The sequence below is a fragment of the Symphalangus syndactylus genome, chromosome 11 (genome assembly GCF_028878055.3).
Source record: "Symphalangus syndactylus isolate Jambi chromosome 11, NHGRI_mSymSyn1-v2.1_pri, whole genome shotgun sequence".
In the NCBI taxonomy this organism is placed as follows: Eukaryota; Metazoa; Chordata; class Mammalia; order Primates; family Hylobatidae; genus Symphalangus; species Symphalangus syndactylus.
In genome coordinates, this window is record NC_072433.2 from 107552328 (window position 1) to 107575140 (window position 22813).

The 22813-nt window shown below is 38.4% G+C and overlaps 1 pseudogene; it reads right to left on the reverse strand.

The window, feature by feature from the left end:
- Positions 1–625: 625 nt before the first annotated feature.
- LOC129457968 (uncharacterized) lies at positions 626–731 on the reverse strand (annotated as a pseudogene).
- Between the last annotated feature and the right edge of the window lie 22082 nt (positions 732–22813).

Here is a 22813-nt window from a genome sequence, read left to right on the forward strand (position 1 = left end):
GGACCTGGTAAATATATATGTGTATCTATACACATATATACATATATTTATATACATAAACATATATGTGTGTCTATACACATATATACATAAATATATATAGTTTTTTATATATACTATATAGTATGTATATATACCATATAGTACATATATATATAGCATATATAAAATATATATACATATATATATTCAGTTGCAACAGAGGCTAAGCTTCCACAGCAATGCTTAAATGTAATAACCTTTACATACTGCCTCTGTTCTTATAAGTCCAAGCCTGCCTGAAAGTGTGGGATAGTATAATCGACTCTTGTGGACTTCTAATTCTGTACCTCTATGACGTAAAGATGTGTGATATATATGAATGGGACTACAGAGAGAGTGAGGGAGATTTGACTAAATATATTATAAATGCTATAAACCACTACTGGTGTTAAAATATTGTGGATGTCAGATTTTATAATCTTGAGAGTAACTTTGAAAAGAGAAGGAAATATAAAATACAATACAAATTACATAGGAGAGCTAATTACTAAATTAATTTCTGTCAGTATTCTCACAGATGACAGAATGCCCTCTTGACTATTCTCTGTAAATCACAAACACTGAGATTTCATTAAATATGTTATCAGAGAGTATGTAATTATTATTAAGACATACACCCTATCTTCAAGGAGTTTGTATTATAGTAGAAACAATAAAACTACAGAAATGACCCTGTAAAGTTCGTATCTCCACACCACCAGCATAGGAATCATGTTAAGAAGTTAGCACGATAGCTGCTCTGATGCTGAAAATTCTTCACCTACTTCCTTCTGTCTCAACAAGGATAATGGAGAATTTAAGGGACAAGGATTATTTTTTGGATGTCTTCTACTGCTTTGTCCTACTCCTGGTTTCCCCCAACATCTCTCAGAGGATCAGGTGCTGCTGGAAAAGTTCGCCATCAGCTGTTTCAGCCACCAGCCTCCCGTTCAGCAACAGGGATTAGGAGATGTGAAGGGATGCTATTCCACACATAGTCTTCCTTTGCCTTAGGCAGGAAGTTGGGTGCTGAGAGTTTGTGCAGATAAAGTTGGCAAAATTTTATGTTACAGACAGAAACAAGAGTTTTAATAGTAAGGCTTCTGCTCCCTCTGAGACAGCTGCTGTATTCTACACAACCATCACCATCGTTCACCGCTGGCTACCATCGTGCATGGATTTTTCATTGCAACATCTCCCCACAAAATGCTCTTTTCATTGCCTATAATAGCTTATTTTCTTCTTTCTGTACAGCTGCAAGAAGCTGTGGGCTATGCCTTTCCAACTTGCCTCTACATGTTTACAAATTATTGATCCTGTTGTCTCATGACTGACCTGAAATTCTCTCTATATCCTTTTTTTTCTAGAAGACTTCTGAAAGTTCATTAAAAACCCAGATTACCCTTTTGGAGCCTCATCTGTGCCAGGAACAACTTCTAATTATAGTCAACCAATCCCCCTTCCCAATGCCACCAGGAAATTTGTTTTGAGCGGTTTGGAGAGGAGTGAATTGATATGAAGGACATTTAGAAGGCAGAAAGGGCAAAACTTAGTGACCAGTTGTATGTGTTGTATGGCAGACTGGAAGGAGTTATGGTCAATTTTCTGTATTCTGCTATAGGCACGTGGGTAGAAGACAGAGTATAGGAATTCGAGTAGGTGGGGAGAAGAGAAGAGGATTAAAAGGCTTCAGTAACTGTCATGATTATATTTCAGAATTCTTGATGTATGTTCAACTTCAAAGGGGTAGAATGAAAGTAGAGCAAACATCAGACAGAACACAGACAGAAAAGAAAAAATGCAAGCCCTAAAACAATTAAACTGGCATGGATAATACTATTCATGGGCGCCACTTGAGGTACTTGGCAGAGTTTCCATTCAAGTGATAACATTCAAGAGTCCAGGCCAGAAAATTCTTTCTTTGTTGAGAGAGGGAGAGCAGTTACTTGATCATGTAAAATAGGTCTATGGCTGTGCTCTGTTCTTAATAAGTTCAAATACCAAGTAAGATGGACATAAGGAAATGGGAGATAAAAGATGGATATGTGATCTGGGAATGAGACAATGAAGTTTCAGAGATGGAGCAGTTCTGGATTGTTTAAGGAGAAACACAGAGGTAAAGGAGATTGGAAATATAGAACATCAACAAATTGTGAGTCTAGTGTATTGGAAAGTGCATTCTCATGGGGGTTTATATTAAACAAAATAACAGATAGAAACAAAGCAAAGTATCATGAATAAGGCAGATTATGTAAAATTTTTCATTTGGAGGTAACTACCATAAGGGGAATGAAATACATTTTTCTGTGAGGAAGAAAATGAGTGTGATATTCCATAGCAGCCCTCTCCAATAGAATGTTCTGTAGTGGTGGAAATGCTGTATATCTGCACTGTCCAGTATACTAGCTACTAGCCACATGTGATATTGAGCACTTGAAATATTACCAGTTTAACGAAGGAACTGAACTTTTAAAATTATTTCAGTATATTTAATTTTAATTTCAATAAGCACATTGGGCTAATGGCTGTCATATTGGACTGTATAGTTCTACAGATCTCGAAGAACAATGAACTGAAAATGGTAAGAGCGAGGTAGCACATTGCTGAGTCTCCCACCAAAGTGGACCAAAGGATGCAAACAAATTTCATAATCTTCTCCATTTATCTTTCTAGCCTTCTTACTATCTACCCTGCCCTTTTGAGAATACAATGGTATGGAGACGATAAAGAATAATCATGTATCGGGGCAGCGTGTATGCTATTTATAATTATAAGCTCTTGTTAACTAGGTGCTGTTGATAAATACGTGTGGTTTCAGTCTTTAGGTATGCAATTACTTCTGCTAGAATGTTCTTCAGGCTTCTGTATAGAGCAGCAATATCTAGAGTTTGGTCCGTGGAACCCTGAGGGTTCTTAGGATTCCTTCAAGGGTTCCAGGAAGTCAAATATACTTTCAAAATATACTATGACATTATTTGACTTTTTCTGTATGCTGACGTGGTACTGATTTTATGCAATCCATGATAGATAAAACAGCACCAATCAAGACAGTGATGCAGAAATACATAAATCATTATTGTAGTCTTCACAGACAGGCACTTAACAGCTTTTTTTAAAAAGAAAATTTTATTTAAGCATGTCTTTAATGAGGCTATTAAGATTATAAATTTTATTAAGTTTTGACTCAATTATTCAACTTAAAAATATTCCGTATGACAAAAGGGGAAATACAAGTAAAGCACTTAGGCTGGGCATTAAAAAACAGTGGTTATTCCCAAAACACTGTGCAATTGTGATCTGAACATCATTTTTACTCAAAGGAATAACTGAAAATTGTTATTCAGAATTGGGAGTTTGGCAGACATTTTCTGGAAAATGAACAAAGTGACCTTATCACTTCAAAAAAACAAATTATTGATGTTATACACAACCAAGGATAACATTTGAGCTTTCACAGGAAAATTTGAATATTGAAAAACTTCTATTTTCCACTGTGAGCTTGAGTGTTTCTCAGTACTTAAAGACTCTTCTGAGAATACTGGTAATGATATTAATGGATGTGATTTTTATAGTGTATAATGAAATATGTCAAAATTTTGAAATTCTAATTCTTAATAATTCCACAAACAAATATTTTTCAAATGACCAGTATATAATGATTTAAAGATAAACTATCAAAGTGCAAGACAGACCAATTGATTTTAATGAAACGGGCAGGGTAAAATAAGTTTACTGATACAGTTTCAGAATGCACTTTACAACGAACATGTAAGAACTTACTACTGGTTGAGTTTTAGTGTAATACTATTTTTAGTTATCTGAAAACACTGTTAAAATTATTTTCCATTGTTCAATTATACACCTGTATGAGGCGGGACTTTCTTTACATATGTCAAGCAAAACAGTATTCTGCAACAGATATAATACAGAGCAGATATGAGAAACCAGCAGTGTTAACCAGACATTAAGAAGATTCACAAAATTGTAAAATAATGATATACTTCAAACTCATATCACTGATTTATTTGAAAATATTGCAACTTTTTATAAAAAAAAATATGTTTTAATGTTAGCATGCAATGATTTTTATTGTTATCTGTAAGTGAATTAATACAAATATGTTGTAAATTTTGGTTTTAATTTACAATATAGTAGATATAGGTAAAGAAAATGCATGTAAACAGAAGAATTTTGGCTCCCTCAGTTACTTTTAAGAGCATAAAGTTGTTCTGACACCAAAAAGCTTGAGGACCACTAATCTAGAAATATCTTATGCATTTTGCAGGACCTCAGTCTTAAAAAACCTTTTCCTGACTCCACAGCTACTCATTCCTTGTTCTTTGTTAGTATAGCAATTTGTGTAATTGTTACTTTGAATGTGTTTACATTGTATGAGAGAGAAACAAAGTTAGAATCAAGCAGACAGAAACATACACAGGTGGAATTAAGCAGTGGCCCTTTGTATAAAGTGAAAACAATCACATATTTATTAACAATAGACAGGGAAAATTAAAAGAAAATAGTGGAACAATGAAAGAGGAGCATTTGACAGGTTTATTTAAGAGTCCTGGCTGTGAAGAAGAGCCAAGGTAAAATAATTACCCATGGAAAGGAACAACGGCATTGTTATTTACACTGAGATAGGTCAGTTTTGATAAAAATTCAGCATTGGTGACATGAAAACTAAGAATGGTAAGTGCTGTGTTCTGAATGTTTGTGTTCCTTCCCTTTCCCCAGAGTTATTTTATTGTATGCTAATCTCTAAGGTAGTGGAATTAGGAGGCAGACCCTTTGGGAAGTGAGATTAATGTCCTTATGAATGAGGCATTAAAGACCACTTACCCCTTCCACCATGTAAAGACACAGCTAGAATGTTCCATTTATGAACCAAAAAGTGATAATATCAGATCATTAATTATATGTAAAGAGAAATAGATATTATTTCAATAATTAATTGTAGCCTTAATTTATTATAAAATACCCCTTTTCATACTGGACTATAATTTCCATAAGAGATAGGAAAAATGTATACTTATCCATAGGGACACTCTTACCCATAGATTTCTTACAATGCCTTACACAAGCTTGATTCATAATGCAGTAGTTGTGAATGCCTGTCAAATAAGTAAGTGTGGGTTAATCTGTGTAAAAACATTAACAGCCCAGAAACGGAAACTACTAAGTGTTTCAAACAGAGGAAATAAAATTCATGGAATTGTTTACATGGGTGATAGAAGAGCTGGTGAGTCAATAAGGGTTGGTGAGGCAAGCCAGAGATTAACAGCAGCTGGAAGCAGGACAACCCTGGAGCAGGGACAAAGGGAAGAAATGATGATAACAAATCTATAAGGGAAGCTAGATTCCTGGCCAGGAACCATCATATCCCAGAGAGAGGGGCTGTTCTGTTACGAGCTGAGATGATACAGCCACTGCTAAAGATGTTGCCATGGTATCTAACTCTCTCCTAAGAGATGAAGAAATACTTTTGTTTCTCTCTTACTCCCCTTTTCCAGTTTTCACCATTAGTAAACTTGCTCAGAGGCTGACTGGTGAAAAAAAAAAAAAAAAAAAAAAAAGCTAGCTGGCAGGAAAATGGCCTTCCTTGTGATGTAGAACAGTGGAGAAAGGGGCAGGAAAAGGATTACTAGAGTCATTAACAAATGCCCACTACACTGGATCCTGTAAGCTACCTGGTAGACTGATTTCTGAGGGAGCTAGCCTGCAGCCAATGGAACACAAAAATAATTCGGTATAGAAGAATTCAGAGTAGATGTCTTTTCTGGCATTATTATTTCGAAAGAGAGTGGAACAAAATATTTCTATTTAGAAATGAAAGTGTTATGCAGGCATTAAGTCTACACTTGTTCAAAAGATGTTACTAGCATGATGTATAGGAAAACATGTTTTGAGTAATTAGTGAAATGGATTATACCCATAGACAAAGAAGAAACATGGTGAGAGTAATTATTTCTGGCATGTAGAGTATGTAAGGCTGCTAGAAACACAAAACTCACAATGAGAAAAGTATTTGCTTTTACGTAAGTGGGAAGCATTTACAGCTTCTGGAATATAAAACTGTGAGATCCTGAACAATCTTGTGTTTCTCGGACCTCAGATTTATGGTGTAAGTAATAAATTTCAACCATCAAAGAAAACATTCCAGACTTTTTATTTTCATGTTTTCATTAAAGAGCTAAAAGGGAAATGAGAGAAACATAGTCAATTACATAAATATGCAGGGTTTTCAACAAGTAGGCTCTGCCTCTAGAATAAAGAAAATATTATTAGGGTAAAGAGGATGTTGCCTACTCTTGGTGAAACAAATTACATTTTTGTGTATCTGTAACATTGACATCAAAGGTACCCAGGAAAGAAAGTAAAACCACAAATGATATCTTATTTCTGTCTCCTGGTGCAATCTCCTATGAAAAAAAAAGGAATGCAAGAAAAAAATGAGTAATTTGAATGTATATTGCCAAGAAAATGTAGTGTTGTATTTTAAAATATCTGGGCACTTGATGCAAGCTCAGTAGGGAAATGATTAAATAAATATTTGAAGTTTTGCAGGTGGAAAATTTCTTAGACATCATCAAGTAAAATATCCTTATTGTGTAGATGAAAAATGAGACCAAAAAAGAACAAAACATATTGCAGTTTTTATATACATAACAGATAAAAAAGAGTTCCTTTTATTGACTCAAACACTTGTAGTTTGTCCCAGAGCTGACATTGTAGTCAGTCAGACCTGGGAAATAATTCAGAGCTCTGCTACTTCCTCTTGTGTGATCATACACAATTAAACTATTTTTGCCTCACTTTTCTCATCTGTACATAAAGATAAATATATTACCTAACTCATAGGATATTTGTAAAGACGAAATGAGCTAATGCATGTAATGCACTGAGCAGAGTACATAAGGACACAGCAGATGTTATCCTATTCTTGTTCTACATCACTCCCTGACTTTCCATCAAGCACTGACTAGCTAAGCATTCAAGTTGAAAATATGGTCTATATCCCTATGGAGACCTATAGAAGGAGGCAGCAGTCACTCAAATGCTCTTGTAATATTTTTTTTATGACTCATTCCAATGTCTTCCCACTATCATGATGGTATTCTTATTCAGCCTTGATTTCCTCCACCCTGATTACTTCTATTACCCATAATGAACAGGCTACCCAAGAGCAAACTGGCCACTGCAATCTTTAGAATATTTGGGCAAATTAAGGCTTTATTAAAGATGTGGTAATGAAGAGTTTCAGTAGGGACAATGCTAGATGGCTTCTGCACTGAGGGGTGGATATGAGTGTCTGGGGCAATTCTCTGCCACACTGCTAATACAAAATAAGCCAAAAAAAAAGGAGGTCATAGGCCGGGCGCGGTGGCTCACGCCTGTAATCCCAGCACTTTGGGAGGCCGAGGCGGGCGGATCACGAGGTCAGAAGATCGAGACCATCCTGGCTAACACGGTGAAACCCCGTCTCTACTAAAAATACAAAAAATTAGCCGGGCGAAGTGGCGAGCGCCTGTAGTCCCAGCTACGCGGGAGGCTGAGGCAGGAGAAGGGCGTGAACCCCGGGGGGCGGAGCCTGCAGTGAGCCGAGATCGCGCCACTGCACTCCAACCTGGGTGAAAGAGAGAGACTCCTTCTCAAAAAAAAAAAAAAAAAAAAGGAGGCCATGTTTAGTAACATGATTTGTATGTGATTGGTTTTCATGAAGTTCTGTTGTAATACAGTGGATCAAACGATATGTAGTTGGAATTTGTGCCAGGCATGATAGGCATAATTTATCTCAAAGTCAAGGCAAACATGTCATGGGTTTTTCAAATTCTTAACATTCATTTAGAAAAAAATATAATCAATATTATAAGTAGTCATCATAAAGGCAAAAGTAGTGTGGTGCAGGAAGGCATCACTATAAAGATACTATTTTAAAACTGGCTACCACAGGTGAGACACAGTGGTTCACTCCTGTAATCCCAGCCTTTTGAGAGGCCAAGGCGGGTGGATCACGTGAGGTCAGGAGTTCAAACCACTGTGACCAACATGGTGAAACCCCGTCTCTACTAAAACAAACAAATTAGCTGGGTGTGGTGGTGGGCGCCTATAATCCCAGCTAATCGGGAGGCTGAGGCAGGAGAATAGTTTAAACCTGGGAGGCAGAGGTTGCGGTGAGCCGAGATGGCACCACTGCACTCTAGCCTGGGCAACAGAGCAAGACTCTGTCTAAACAAACAAACAAACAAACAAACAAAAAACTACCAAAATGTGAGGAAGTGCATCTTGTAGCTGTGTGAGTGAAAGAAAAGCATTTCAGTTAGAGGTTCTGAAGCGGCTGAAATACATTGCTTCAAAATTCCCCTTAGACCTCTAGGCCTGTGGATTGGTCTACTCTGCCTTGTGAGAAGGTAATGGTACCCATTGTTTGAAGACTCTGTAGAGGCCTTAAATGTAACAAGTACCTGACAGAGCAACCTTGACCTCCTCAAAAGCTTCATTCACCTACCCTTCCTTCCACCAGACCAATAATTTTGTCATATCTGAGACTAAGCTGAATGGGGAAGAGCTCCACATGTGAAAGGAGAAGAGGAATTTTATACCAAAGGAACTATCAGATCTGGTTAAAATGTATAATACATACCCAAAGTAATTGGTAGGTATGACTGGGAATATATATTGACGGTACTGAACCAGAAATCACAAGAATATAATTATGAACATGAAAGAGTTTTCCATTTGGAGCTCATCCGCCATGCCAGGAATTAAGACCCACACACAGGCCTTTGGAGATGATTTTAATATACTTCCTGGATGACTCTTAGAAACTTGGAAAAGGCAGTGACCTACATTGGGTTGGAAATAGCAGAACTGCTGTGGAAGAATATGCAGGAATGGATCAAAAGTCTCAGAGAAGAGCCTGTGCTAGAATGAATGTTTGTAAGACTCAAAGACACACCAGCTGAATATGCCAAAGCAATAAAGGATGCACTGGCAAAAGAAGCACCAGAATTCCTGAATGCCTTAGTAATGGTTGTCCTGTGTATGACAGGGCTGACAGTGGGAGATTCTGTCACTTCCCCTTAACAGTGGGGGTGAGAGAATCTCAGAATAGCAACAGCCAGGGAGCAGTCTTTAACCATTAGAAGTAAAGTGGGTGTAATGATCATAATGGGCATCTAAGTTAGAATGGTAGCCCTGAAATATCTGATATCTGACCCAGAAGATGACACATGAAGCATGATATACCAGAGGTACCCAACAGGAATATTGATTGTATATAGCTATAAAACATCAGTGGTGCAATTTATATTTTAGAGTTCTTAGTGGGAGAAGATTAAGTCTCAACAAAGGGCTGGAATTTGTCTGAAACTACATGTTATGGACTGATTGTGTTCAAGCCTCTAAAACTCACATGTTGAAGCCCTAAGCCCCAAAGTGGTAGTATTTGGACATGAGATCTTAGGAGGTAATAAGGATTAGATGAGGTCATGAAGGTCAGGCCATCATGATGCAATTAATGTCCTTGTAAGAAGAAATACCAGAGAGCTCTCTCTCTCTCCCAGCATGCAAATAAGAGGTTATCTGAGAACACAGGGAAATGTTGACTGCCTACAAGTGAAGAGAACAAACAGGCTTCAGAATAAAACCTACTTTGGTGGAAACTTGATCTTGAACTTCTAGCCTCCAGAACTGTGATAAATACATTTCTGTTATTTAAGCCACACAGTCTATGGTATTTTGTAATGGCAGCCCAAGCTAATACAATGCATTTGCATGGTTTCTTCATATTCCGTCCTGCTTTCTTCTCATCCTTACATGCTTCTCCTGAGAGCACTCTCTCAATCAAGAGTTCCCATCTCAGGATCTGCTCCTACAAAACCCAACTTAGGATGGTAATGATGTTTATCACTTATTTAGTGAGTATGTGTCAAGTGCCCGACGTGCCTACACTCAACATGCAGTGGCAAACAAGACAAACATTTTACCCAGTTTCACAGGGCTCAGAGGCTTGTGGTCTCATTAGTGTTATTTACTAGATATTTTATTAATCAAAAATGATAGTAGTTTATAAAAATACCTTTGTTAATGTCATAATTATTCTGACATTATCTTCTGAATTTATGGTAATCTGATCATAGAATATGTCATATAATACCTGCTTTAGGAAAAATGTACTAGGAGCTTAAAACATTTCATAAGTATTCTAGAAATATTCAAAAAGAAAATATATTACCTGACTCCTCAACCTGGTTTTTACTATACTTTTCTAGTCTTGTTCCGTATATTATGGGATCCTTGGGGTTCTGCTTCACCAGCCAGGAACCACTGTGGACAGTGGTGCCTTTGCCTGAGTTTTCTTCAGGCCCACTGGGCCCACTCGACCTGGTGGACTGTGCTTGGTTTGCGCTACTGGCCTGGATCCCATGCCTGCCAAGGGTGAGTGGAGTGCTGAGGGGTATGTGAGCAAGCATGGGGTCCAGCCACTGCACACAGCCAGGTACCTTGGGGGCTATGGTGGGGTGGGCAGCTCCAGGCACTGGCACGGGCACTGGCTCCCTGCAAGGCTGTGGCTGGACCAGGCATACCGCTAGCAGCTTCCATGGCTGGCACCGGAGAAATATGTTGTCACCCAGAAGCTTGGAGATGCCAGGAACCAAAGAACCCCAAAGAAGGTGTCACAGCCCTGGCTTGGAGAACTCCTAGATCTGGGCTTCCCGAAGGGTTGCAGCTCTTCTCTCCTTCTTGTCACCAATAATGTGGCAAGCGAGGGGTGTGTTTCAACTCTGTTGATGTCCAGGGCCACCGACAGTGCAGAGGTACCTGGGTCCACAGCCACAGCTTGGGCGGCTGCTGCTGCACCCAGGAGGGCAGGTCTCCTGCCTGCTGTCTGCCCACAAGAGCAGAGGGATGCCTGGGTCTGCAGGGGCAACTAGGTGCCTGCAACTGCGCCCAGGGATCGATAGGCTCCATCCTGCCAGCTCGGAAGGGGTAGGGCTTCCTCCCGTTCCTGGCTCCCACCGGCTGGGTACACATGAAGTCCAAGCTGCACCTCCCCTACTGCTGCTGGCATCATGGCAGCAGCCGCGTCCAGGGCCACCAATGCCATCACATAGATGCGATATTGCTACTCATTGAAATTACTAAAGAGGTGTTTTTTAAAATACTGTTTGGCTGGTTTCTTTATTAAATTATTTCTTCAATTATTTTCTTCCTGTTTTTTCATAATTTAATAGTTTTCTTTTTTTTCTTTTTTTTTTTTTGAGACAGAGTCTCGCTCTGTCGCCCGGGCTGGAGTGCAGTGGCGCAATCTTGGCTCACTGCAAGCTCCGCCTCCCGGGTTCACGCCATTCTCCTGCCTCAGCCTCTCCGAGTAGCTGGGACTACAGGCGCCCGCCACCACGCCCGGCTAATTTTTTGTGTTTTTAGTAGAGACGGGGTTTCACCTTGGTCTCGATCTCCTGACCTCGTGATCCGCCCGCCTAGGCCTCCCAAAGTGCTGGGATTACAAGCGTGAGCCACTGCACCCGGCCTTAATAGTTTTCTTTACCTATTTTTTTCAGTACTTAATCATAGTCCCTGGGTTCTTTGGTTCTCCTCTCTATGGATTCTACCTAAGAATTTGCCAACAATCGTGGTATGTCAGTTTCCTTGTTCTTTGCACATTCTTCTTGGGTGCTGTTGAAAACTTTAGTACATAACCAATAAGGCAGGTTGGGATAAGTGATTTCAGGCTAATTCTTGGCGCTTAAGTGGTACTTCTTTGGTGTGTTTCTGCTTTAAGAGATGGTCTTATTTTATCCTCTGCCTGTCTTCTTATATTTCCAACTTTAATAAGTACAATTTCCAGTATCCAGGGGTACCTCATGGTCCTTTCATTATTTAGCTCATTTTATTCTCAAGGACTCTACCCTTCCACCAGCATTTTAATCTACGTCTCCTCTTCACAGAGCAGGTCCGTTGTTATCTATCAGCCACAATGTCTGCATGGATGTGGAGCTGTAGAAGTGTACATTAGAAGTATTCTGATCACACTAAAAGAAGTCCCCCCAAATAGATAGAGAGACTGGTTTTGCCTAATATCATTTTAGTAGCCAGGTACCTAATTTCTTTTTTTCTTTGTCTTTATAGAAATTTGAAAAGAAAATTGAGGGGGAGGGCAGAATCAAACAATACTAGCAATAAATTTTTAAAATTGCATTTTGACATTTTTCAATATGGTGTTAACTTTAGCTACATTTTCCCAAAGGATAAAGACAAATTCACGCTCACTACATGCCCTGAGAACATTCTTTAGGGACATGGTCAGCAAAATTCCCACCCTCCTCATGCCCCAGTGAGAATCTGTTCAACATGTCTTCTCCAGTCTTCTATTATATAGATATATGTTGGAGATTGGAGGGGTCCAACGGTACAAAACTCTATACAAAAGCATGCCAACACTGTTCTAAAAATTAGAATGATATGAGAAACCATACAGTGTAGAGATACATGTATCATTATGAAGTATCTGGGTGAGAACACTCAAATGAGAAGATTTGCCTGCACAGCATGAAAAGAAACTTGAACCTCTAATAGACTTTCTAAACTAATTAACAAATAAAGAAATTTTAATATGTTCTTTTCAAGTTCATCAGCAGTCTAACTGACTATTCTTCTATGAAAACGTATAAGCACAGAAGTTAAAAATAATCCAAGTGCACTTCAAAATATTTCTTTTCATCTATGGTTAGGTTGTCCAGTGTGTTTTATTTGCCTTATGTTGCTTATGGAAGAAACAACTGACACTACTTCTACACAGTAATGGTTTCTGAATATATCTAATTGCTTAGGAATATAATCTGTACTAGATGTCTATGATGGTAGAGTTATTTGCACAATTTGTGAAAACTGAAGAAAAAAATCACAAGAAAAATATAAAATTTTGTGCACCTGTAAAAACATGGTTGTATGCACTGTATAAACTCATCAGTATTATGTTTATATAACTGGTTTATTAAATATATAACTGGTTTATTAAATAAACTGATTACAAATGCCCTCACATTTTAGGATAAGCTAAAATGTTGATGGGAGGAAGACCTTTAGACCAAGATTGGAGACTCCAGGTCTCTCTTCTCATAGACTGAATGGCTTTGGATTTCTTTCATATTTTTGTAAATAGGGACCTAACTGGTTGGGTATGTGCAGACATGTCTATATTAGGCATGGTCAGGTAAAAGATGGCACTTTCCTACTGAGTAATTTGAAAAGAGCTTCATAAGGCACAGCTGACAAAAGTCTGCATAGGGTGTAGTAAAACCAAACAGTGATGCAGAAACTCAGAAGAGGATCAGGTCTGAAGGGAATAAAGGTAACCAGAATCCAGAAACGTCGTTGTCAAGGTATGTGACTCAGGGGTACAGCCGGCCTTACAGAAAATATGCAAGATAAATCAATATTCTTTCTCTAGTCCCCACTACCTGATCCAGTCTGGAAGACAGAACAAAAAAACACACGGATGTAGTCTATACGGATAAGTCAGCTATACACAGATCATTGCAAAGAATAGTAGACAGTACATCTGGTTTTATTAATTCAAGTCCTCACTCTGGTTACTCCCCAGTCAGGCTCCATACATCACATTATTACCTTCCACCTGCCCTCCAGTTAATATTTTATAACAGTAGAATAATTTCATTGGAAACTGACATATGACTCCCATTTTATCTTTATAACTTTATTAGGGTTATCCTTACAAAATTGAATGAAAACTTTTAATGTATATACTATGTCAAAATACAAATAATAAAATTAATTTTCTGATATGCAATTTATCACTAGATTTAGTGAAACACTATACATTTCAATGGTTTTTAAACTTGGAAACATATATGATGGCAGTTAGATAAGGAACAGTATGTACCCCATTAGAAACAATATTGCGTAAGTCACTGATTTTTATGCTGCAATTACTAGATCAAAAAAACTCCTGGGTCAGGAGGAAATTGAATCCAATGGTCACATTATTGCAGAATTTTGTACACAGTATGTTTTTTCACAGAGTTTCAACCATTAATTCACTTGTCTGTAAATTACCAGGCATTCAGCCTATTAAAGAAAAGCTGACTAAATCTTACCGTGTGCTGCAGCATGGTTATTTGCCAATGTAGTCTAAGTCACACTTTCTGTTCACGTGCCGCTCTACAGAACAGCTCAGAAATGTCAGGAATGTTACTGAGCTGCCAATATGTCAAATGCATGGTAGAAAGTACATGGTAGAAAGCTTTCCCTTTTGTTTTCTTGATTACATTAGTGTATTCTGAGCTCCTTTATGGCTCCAGATAGGCACCACTTGAACAAGTGCTTTTCTTTTTATAAAATATTGCCATGCTATTATGACAGGGAAATATCCATTGTTGTAGTACATTCTGTTTTACTACAATATTATTAACCCAAACCCTTGAGGATTCAGTCTCGTGTTTCAAAAATCAGAAATAGCCACAGGCTTTGAAATTTCTTGAATAATTCTCAGTCTGAAGTTGAGAATAGGAGACTTTTCCTTTAGTAATTCAAACCAAGTATCTACCGGCCAACCTCCTTTTCCTATTTCTAAATATCCAGAAGCAAATAAAGATAGGAGTTCAATAATCAGGCAGCTAAAACTCAGCATGCAAACTCTACCTTTTTTTATTTTTTTGAGACAGAGTCTCTCTGTTGCCCAGGTTGGAGTGCAGTGGCATGATCTCTGCTCACTGCAACCTCCACCTACCAGGTTCAATTGATTCCCCCACCTCAGACTCCCCAGTAGCTGGGACTACAGACACAAGCCACCACACCTGGCTAATTTTCGCATTTTTAATGGAGACAGGGTCTTGCCATATTGGTCAGGCTGGTCAAACTCCTGACCTCAAGTGAACCCCCTGCCTCAACATCCCAAGGTGCTGGGATTACAGGTGTGAGCCACCATACCCAGTGAAATTCTACCCTCACATTTCTGTACTGAAGAGGAAAATACACTACTTTTTGGCACTCAAGGACAGAAAAGAGATTGGAGGTGCAGAATATGAGGCAATGAGTCTAAGAAGCCATGTGTTGTAGGAGAAAGCTCAATGAGTAAGAATAAAGACACCTGGGTTCTCCTCTTAATTCTGTCCCACAATGCCAAGTAAATCTTTTAGCTTTGGAAACCTCATCTGAAAATTGAGGATAATAGCAGTTCCCTGCTCTAGTTTATTGGATTATACTGAGAATCAAGGGAGATTGTATTAAGACATTAGAAAATGCTACGGAAATAGTAAAGTTCTATACAAATACAACATAAATGAAAATAGCAGAAATAAATTGTTATATGAAAATGTACATGGACATAAAAATACTATTGACACACACACACACGTACATACATACACACACACACGATTCCCAATAAAGCCTTTCTATACAGAATAATCAAGGCTTACGGAATCAATCATTTGTGAAGGCAAAATATGATCAAAGTAATTAAACTTTTATTACCATATTTACCAAAATGTATTTCATGGAAATTCTTTTAACAGGCTATTTATAAGTGTTAGGTTAAAGGAAGAGTGGAAGGAAGGAGGGTGAGAGGGAGAGACAAAAAAAGGGAGATTCCATTGTCAAATAAAATACATCTGGAGACTAAATTTAAACTGGTAAGATTTTTCAAACTTTAATATCCTGATATTTAACCTCATCAATACATAAAGTGGGGAATAGAGAAGGCAGAGTTTCCAAAATTTTATGTCAGTTGAAACTGCTGGAATATACTTTGAAAAATGCTGTTATAGAGAGATTTGCTTAATCAAGTAATTCTGGAAAGCAGCCAAATCCTAAACAGTGAAGTTAGCAAGTTCCTTGGTGCACACAGAAGATCAATCAAAGTAAACACCAAAAAGAATACCATGTCTAACGTTTGTTCAGTAATTCACAGATAATAAAACATTCTCACATAATTATCTCTTCGATTCTCCACCCATTTTTGATTAGTAAGTATTATATCCACATGTGCAGATAAAGAAGCAAATGCTATTGGAGTTTTAGTGTCTAAGATCACAAAGCTGTTGGCAGAACATTAGTCTCAAATGTAAAATGTCCAATCCATCGAGTTTCCATTATAACCTGCTGCTTTACTGTTGAAAAAAGGAAGAAGTCTTATTCTTCTTATAAGGTTACTAGTCCTAACTTAAAGGACCCACTCTCACCACTTCATACAACCTTCATTACTTCCCAATGGAGTTATCTCCAAATATCATCACATTGGAGGTTAGGGCTTCAACACAGGAATTTTAGTGAGGAGACACAAACATCACATCTATAACAATATCATTTTATACAGTTGAAGACAGGCTTGAGGCATAAATCATAGCTCATGGACTTGTGGTAAGAGAGAGGGGTAGAAAGTGGAAGTAGCATGCCAATTAAATAGATTAGTGGCATCACTGTAGATCGAAATGATTTCATCAAGGTCCACCAGTTCAGACTGGCATGCTGTCTAAGGCCTTACACTTTAGCCTTACACAGAATGCCCTTACGTACTTGCCAGGCTGCAGATCTGTCAGTCATTCCATTCCAGTTCCTGGGTGAAGAACTAAAACTGCACACTCTATGTGGTCACACACAGTATTGGTGACCACCTAACACCTAACGGAGTATGGTATTGTATCTGAAGGTCAGGGGGTATAGCTTTTGACAACTCATTTTCCTCTGTGATTTTATCCTTGATCACAGTTACTCATTTCTTTGGAGTGGGGAAAGGACCTTGAAACTTAATAAGGACAGAAATCTCCAAGTACCTTCGAAATTATCTGGGTATCTGAATGATTGAATAGGGCTTTCAATTATCTTGATGCATGCAGTGTATTGAGTTTATTAAGTGATTAAGGTGTCCTCTGTTCTAGCCGAATCCCCTTCCAAGGAAAGGGGCTGTTAAGCTGTGTAGAGTGGCAATTGGTCAAATTTTAGGAACACCTCCTTGGCCACAGCTGTGAGTGTCCTGGAGTATGTAAAGTCCTAGGTTCTCTTACCACTTAGTCCAGCAATTTGAAGCCATGAGGTAGAACGAGTTTGGGACTACCCTGTTAGGCACTGGCCTCAGGGTTTCAGGACAAGTGGTAATTCCTAAAAACTTGAGTGAAATGGAGTAATCGTTTGAGCATTGCTTGCTCATTTGTTAGGCAGTTCAGCAGAGCACTGGGATGGTTGAGGTGAGATCTTTATAGATGGGACCTGAGCTTGAGATTGGAAAGGATGAGGGGGTTGGTGGCTCTTGGCATGGGTAAACTGAATGCCAAATCTAGGACTTGATAGATGCTAATTTGGGGAAGCAAAAACAACTAAAAGATGTCCATCTGTGAGATAAAAGTAAAGCATATAATCTGTAGGGTCCAGCCCTACAGAGCCTGTGGGTTTTTCTCTTCATGTGCAGAGACAAGAGATCGTAGAAATAAAGACACAAGACAAAGAGATAGAAGAAAAGACACCTGGGTCCAGGGGACCACTACCACCAAGGTGCAGAGACCAGTAGTGGCCCCGAACGCCTGACCGCAATGCTATTTATTGTATACAAGGCAAAGGGGGCAGGGTAAGTAGTGTGAGTCATCTCTAATGATTGATAAGGTCACGTGAGTCATGTGTCCACTGGACAGGAGGCCTTTCCCTTTTAGGTAGCCGAGGTGGGGAGAGAGAGGACAGCTTACATCATTATTTCTTCTACGCTCTTCTCAGAAAGATCAAAGACTTTAATACTTTCACTAATTCTGCCACTGCTATCTGGAAGGCGGAGCCAGGTGTATAGAGCAGAACATGAAAGTGAAACAGGAGTGTGACCGCTGAAGCACAGCATCACAGGGAGACATTTATGCCTCCAGATGGCTGCAGGCAGGCTTGACTGATGTCAGGCCTTCCACAGGAAGTGGTGGAGCAGAGTCTTCTCTAGCTCCCCCGGGGAAAGGGAGACTCCCTTCCCCCATCTGTTAAATAAGGGGTGCCTTCCCAGGCACTGGCGCTACCGCTCTACCAAGGTCCGCTAGGCAACGGGCACCTTCCCAGGCACTGGCGTTATCGCTAGACCAAGGAGCCCTCTAGTGGCCCTGTCTGGGCGTGACAGAGGGCTCATACTCTTGCCTTCTGGTCACTTCTCACCGTGTCCCTTCAGCTCCTATCTCTGTATTGTCTGGTTTTTCCTAGGTTATAATTGTAGAACAGACGTTATTATAATATTGGAATAAAGAGTAATGCTACAAACTAATGATTAATAATATTCATATGTAATCATATCTATATTCTATTTCTAGTATAACTATTATTCTATATATTTTCTTTATGATACTAGAACAGCTTGTGCCCTCAGTCTCTTACCTTGGCACCTGGGTGGCTTGCTGCCCACAATAATCCAATATAAATACTATATGGTGGATATATATATATATATATATAATATGTATAGTTTTTATTTTTTCAGAGGTATGTCACATTTTGAGGGGGAAGAAATAGGCCACAGGGTAGGCAATTTTATCCAAGTTGAGTGAATCATTATACTTCTTCACTACCAGTTACTGACCAATGAAGGATGACTGCTAATTCATATGTTGTCTTTCTTTACATTAATTTCGAAAATAGAATCACTTTCTAAAAATACATAATTTCCAGCTATCAGAAAATTATCATAATATACATATTTTGAGAGAATAACTCATTTTACAGACATCTGCTGGAAAATCATAGTAATAAATATACACACCTATGACTTTTCTATAAGAATGGCACAAGTGTAACAGTAGCTTTGTACTCTACAACCCCATCCAAATTACAGTGATTGGCTGTAGTGTGTGTCCATGATCTAAGCTAGATCTTATAAAAATTTTCTCCGGGGAGCTTGCTGTGATGACCATCCTTTTCTAGCTGTAAAGCTGTGAAAATGTGAGCCTGAACTTACCAGTGATCAAGGTTCAACTTTGTGGAGAAAATGGTATACAGGCAAGAAGCCAATCCACAAAAGGGGAGTGGGGAATAGAGTCAGAAAGAAATAGCCCAAATGATTCTAGAATTTCTGGCTCTAATTCTACCTGAGGATATTTTTATCCTCACTTTTCTATGGCTCAACTATGAGACAATTTTTTCTGTTGAGTTGAGCAAAAGTTCAGATTTTGTCACATGGTTAAAAAGTCTTCCAATTAACATACACTGGATGTTCTCTTAGTTCATTTGGGCTGCTATAATAAAGTACCACAGACTGGATGGCTTATAAACAATACAAACTCATGTCTCACAGTTCTGGGGCCTGTGAATCCCAAGGTCAAAGCACTAACAGATTTCGTGTCTGGTGAGGTTCTGCCTCCTCTTAGAGACAGGTCTCAACGTAGCCTCACATGATGGAAATGGGGAGGAAGCTCTCTGGCACCTCCTTTATGAGGACACTAATCCCCTTCATGTGGGCTTTGTCCTCATGAATTAATAAATCCCAAAGGCTCCATCTTCTAATACCATTATCTTGGGAGATAAGAGTTCAAATTAATTTTGGAGGGAGAGTCAGACCATAGCAGAGGTCAAATAAAATGAACTCACTATAGTTAAGAATGAGGGCAGGAAGAGATACTCTGAGGAATCCCACTTTGTATTAGAGTCATGTAGAGAATTATCTAATGGTTCCTGCTGGGATTATGTCTAATTAAACCCAGTGGCACATCTACTCTTAGCACTGATTCTTGCTCAAGCATTTAAAAATATTTGTTGAATTAATTTCAAAACACAGAGACAATGGTTTACTCATTCATTCGTTTTGTTAAGTATTTATTGATCAGCCTTTTTGCAATAGACACAGTTCTAATTACTCAGGATATTGTGTTGAGTACTTGCATTTAAACTCTCAGATCTCACTTTTTTAAACCTACGTACATCAACAGTACATAGCCATCATGCCAAAAACAGTTGACACATTAAAAGGAGACATTCTCCAGAACAATAGAGACAATTCAACAAAATGTATGAGTGAACAAGTACTTCTAGCTCTCAATTTATTGTTCCCTAGATGTGATATATTGGATGTGCTCTTTAGCCTACTAAGGCCTTAACATTTAAGTAGATGATCTTTAGAGTTATACTTATTTAAGATTTATCGAGATGCTCTTCAAAGCTTATAAAAAACAGAAATTTAACTAGATTATTTTTAAGGCTTATTCCAGGTAAAAATAAACTTAAAGTTTTTATTTTAATCTCTCAAATTGGTGGTTTTCAAAGTGTGGTCCCCTACCAGCATCCTAGAAGTTTGTTAAGATACATATTTTAGAGCTCACCCTAGACATACTGAACCACAAACCCTGGGGCAGGCAATATAGCAATCCTTTTTTTTTTAAGAAGTTCTGATGGGTACTAGACTTTCTCAACCACTGCCTGGACATATAAAATATGTTTAATAGTAAATATATGTATGGAAAATGTTTCTAATTTTTCATAGCTATATCACTGATATGGTTAGGCTTAGTGTCCCCATCCAGATCTCATCTTGATTTGTAATTCCCATAATCCCCATGCATCAAAGAAGAGACCAGGTGGAGGTAATTGAATCACGAGATCAGATTCCCCCATGCTCTTCTCACGACAGTGAGTGAGTTCTCATGAGATCTAATGGTTTTATAAGGGGCTTTTCCCCCTTCACTCCGAACTTCTCCTTCCTGCCACCTTGTGAAGAAGGCGCCTTGCTTCCCCTTCCCCTTCCCCCGTGATTGTAAGATTCCTAAGGCCTCCCCAGCTATGCTGAACTGTGAGACAAAATGTTTTGGGAATATTCTTATGCTTTTTGTGAATTTAAAATTATGTCAGTGTCACAGAGTTTTTTCCTGTGGGTTAATTACTAGGGATCAACTGCAGCGGATTAAACATACACACACACACACACACACACACAAACACATGCATACACATGAGAATACTGATAAAGGCTTGTAACTGAAGAAACAAAAACTAGATGATCTCCTGTAATTATCCAATTCTTCCAGTTACAAAACTCAGAAAACGATGGAGAGACAGGGAGAATAAAATCCTGGGTTTACAATCACTTCTATAAATGAGTAAGAAATTTATTTAGAAATGTATTATCCTGTCTAAGTTTATAAGTAATGTGGTTTGGGTGTGTACATTTGCAGCTAGCACTAGTACATTAACGAACTTACAGAAAGATTTACCAGAAATTTTATTAGGTGTCACTTTTGCTGTTTGGTCTTTATAACTGGAGTCTAAAACATCCTATATACTGATCTCTGACAGAGTCTAGGATTACCCGAAGGAATGAAAGGTTTTTCCATAGGGTAATACAAAAGTAGGAAGTAAATACACTTGATTTATATTAATGGGCCCTTTTTATTCTGTCTTCTTCTCCTCAATATTTTTAATTACCTTTATGAAAGTTTCTTCTTTAGACATATTTTATGGAGATTTGCTTTAAGTGATCCTTAATGACTAGAAGATAGGGACAGACACCACTGCTGCAATCCTACCAGCTTTCTCAGTTTGGGCCTGGAAGCCAATTGTAACTTTTCCCCATTCAGTTAACTCCATATTGTATAAAGATATAGATAGATAGATGATAGTCATTATTTCAAAGTGAATTGTGATATGGGTGTGGGTGGTGTGTTTCTAAACAATAATTAGGATTTGATTTTAAGCCAGAATTATTTGATTATTTGTTTCAGTAGCAGCAGTGGATATCAGAGTATCAGAAGAGAACAGTATTCTTTTCTTTTCTTTTTTTTTTTTTTTTTTTTTGAGACGGTATCTCGCTCTGTCGCCCAGACTGGAGTGCAGTGGCACGATCTCGGCTCACTGAAAGCTCCACCTCCTGGGTTCAAGCAGTTCTCTGCCTCAGCCTCCTGAGTAGCTGGGATTACAGGCGCCCGCCACCATGCCCAGCTAATTTTTGTATTTTTAATAGAGACGGGGTTTTGCCATCTTGGCCAGGGTGGTCTTGAACTCCTGACCTTGTGATCCACCCATCTTGGCCTCCCAGAGTGCTGGGATTACAGGCATGAGCCACTGCGCCTGGCCTGTTTTTTGTTTTTTTTTTTTTTTTTTTAATCTTTAGTGAATGAGATTCAGAATAGCATGGACATCTTCTTATGTTGTGAGAGGATTATTTTGTCATTGTGAAGGAAAACACAATTTCCTTTTCTCCTCTCCAATATCCTTGTCTAAAGTCACTTAACTTTGAGTTTGGGGGCTTTCTTACCCACTTGCCTACTATTAAGAGTCAAAAATATTTCCAATCTAGAAGAATAGTACTTTCTCTTTTTGGGGAGTTTGTAAACCTGATATAATCATTTTAATATTATATTTTTTATAAAATAAAGAATTTGAGGAGATAAAGGATGTTTTAAAGATCTAATTCTCCCTACCTCAGAGAACTCAAGCATATTACTTATTTCACACTTCTAATCATTTCTTCTCTTTTTCTTTTCTCCAGTTTGCATACTGCAGACTTATTCTTATAATCTCTTAAGTCTTTCCAGCAGCATCTGCTTTTCACCTTTCCTCATTTCTTCCCTTGATTTTTCGATGCAGTTTCAATGGTTTTCTTTTGACACCACTTTCAAATTTCAATTTTTTCTTCTGTTCTCTTTCTTCCTCTATATTCCACATATGACTTCCAAAGGTTTTGTAAAGATGAATTGTCCAGGATGAAGAGAGTGATTAAGAGCCTACAGAACTGGGAAGATGAGAGCTGACAAGCTTTTCTTCATGTGTAGAAGCACAGTGGAGCTACCCAGAGTGTGAGAAGCAAGAAACAGAGAGCCTTGCT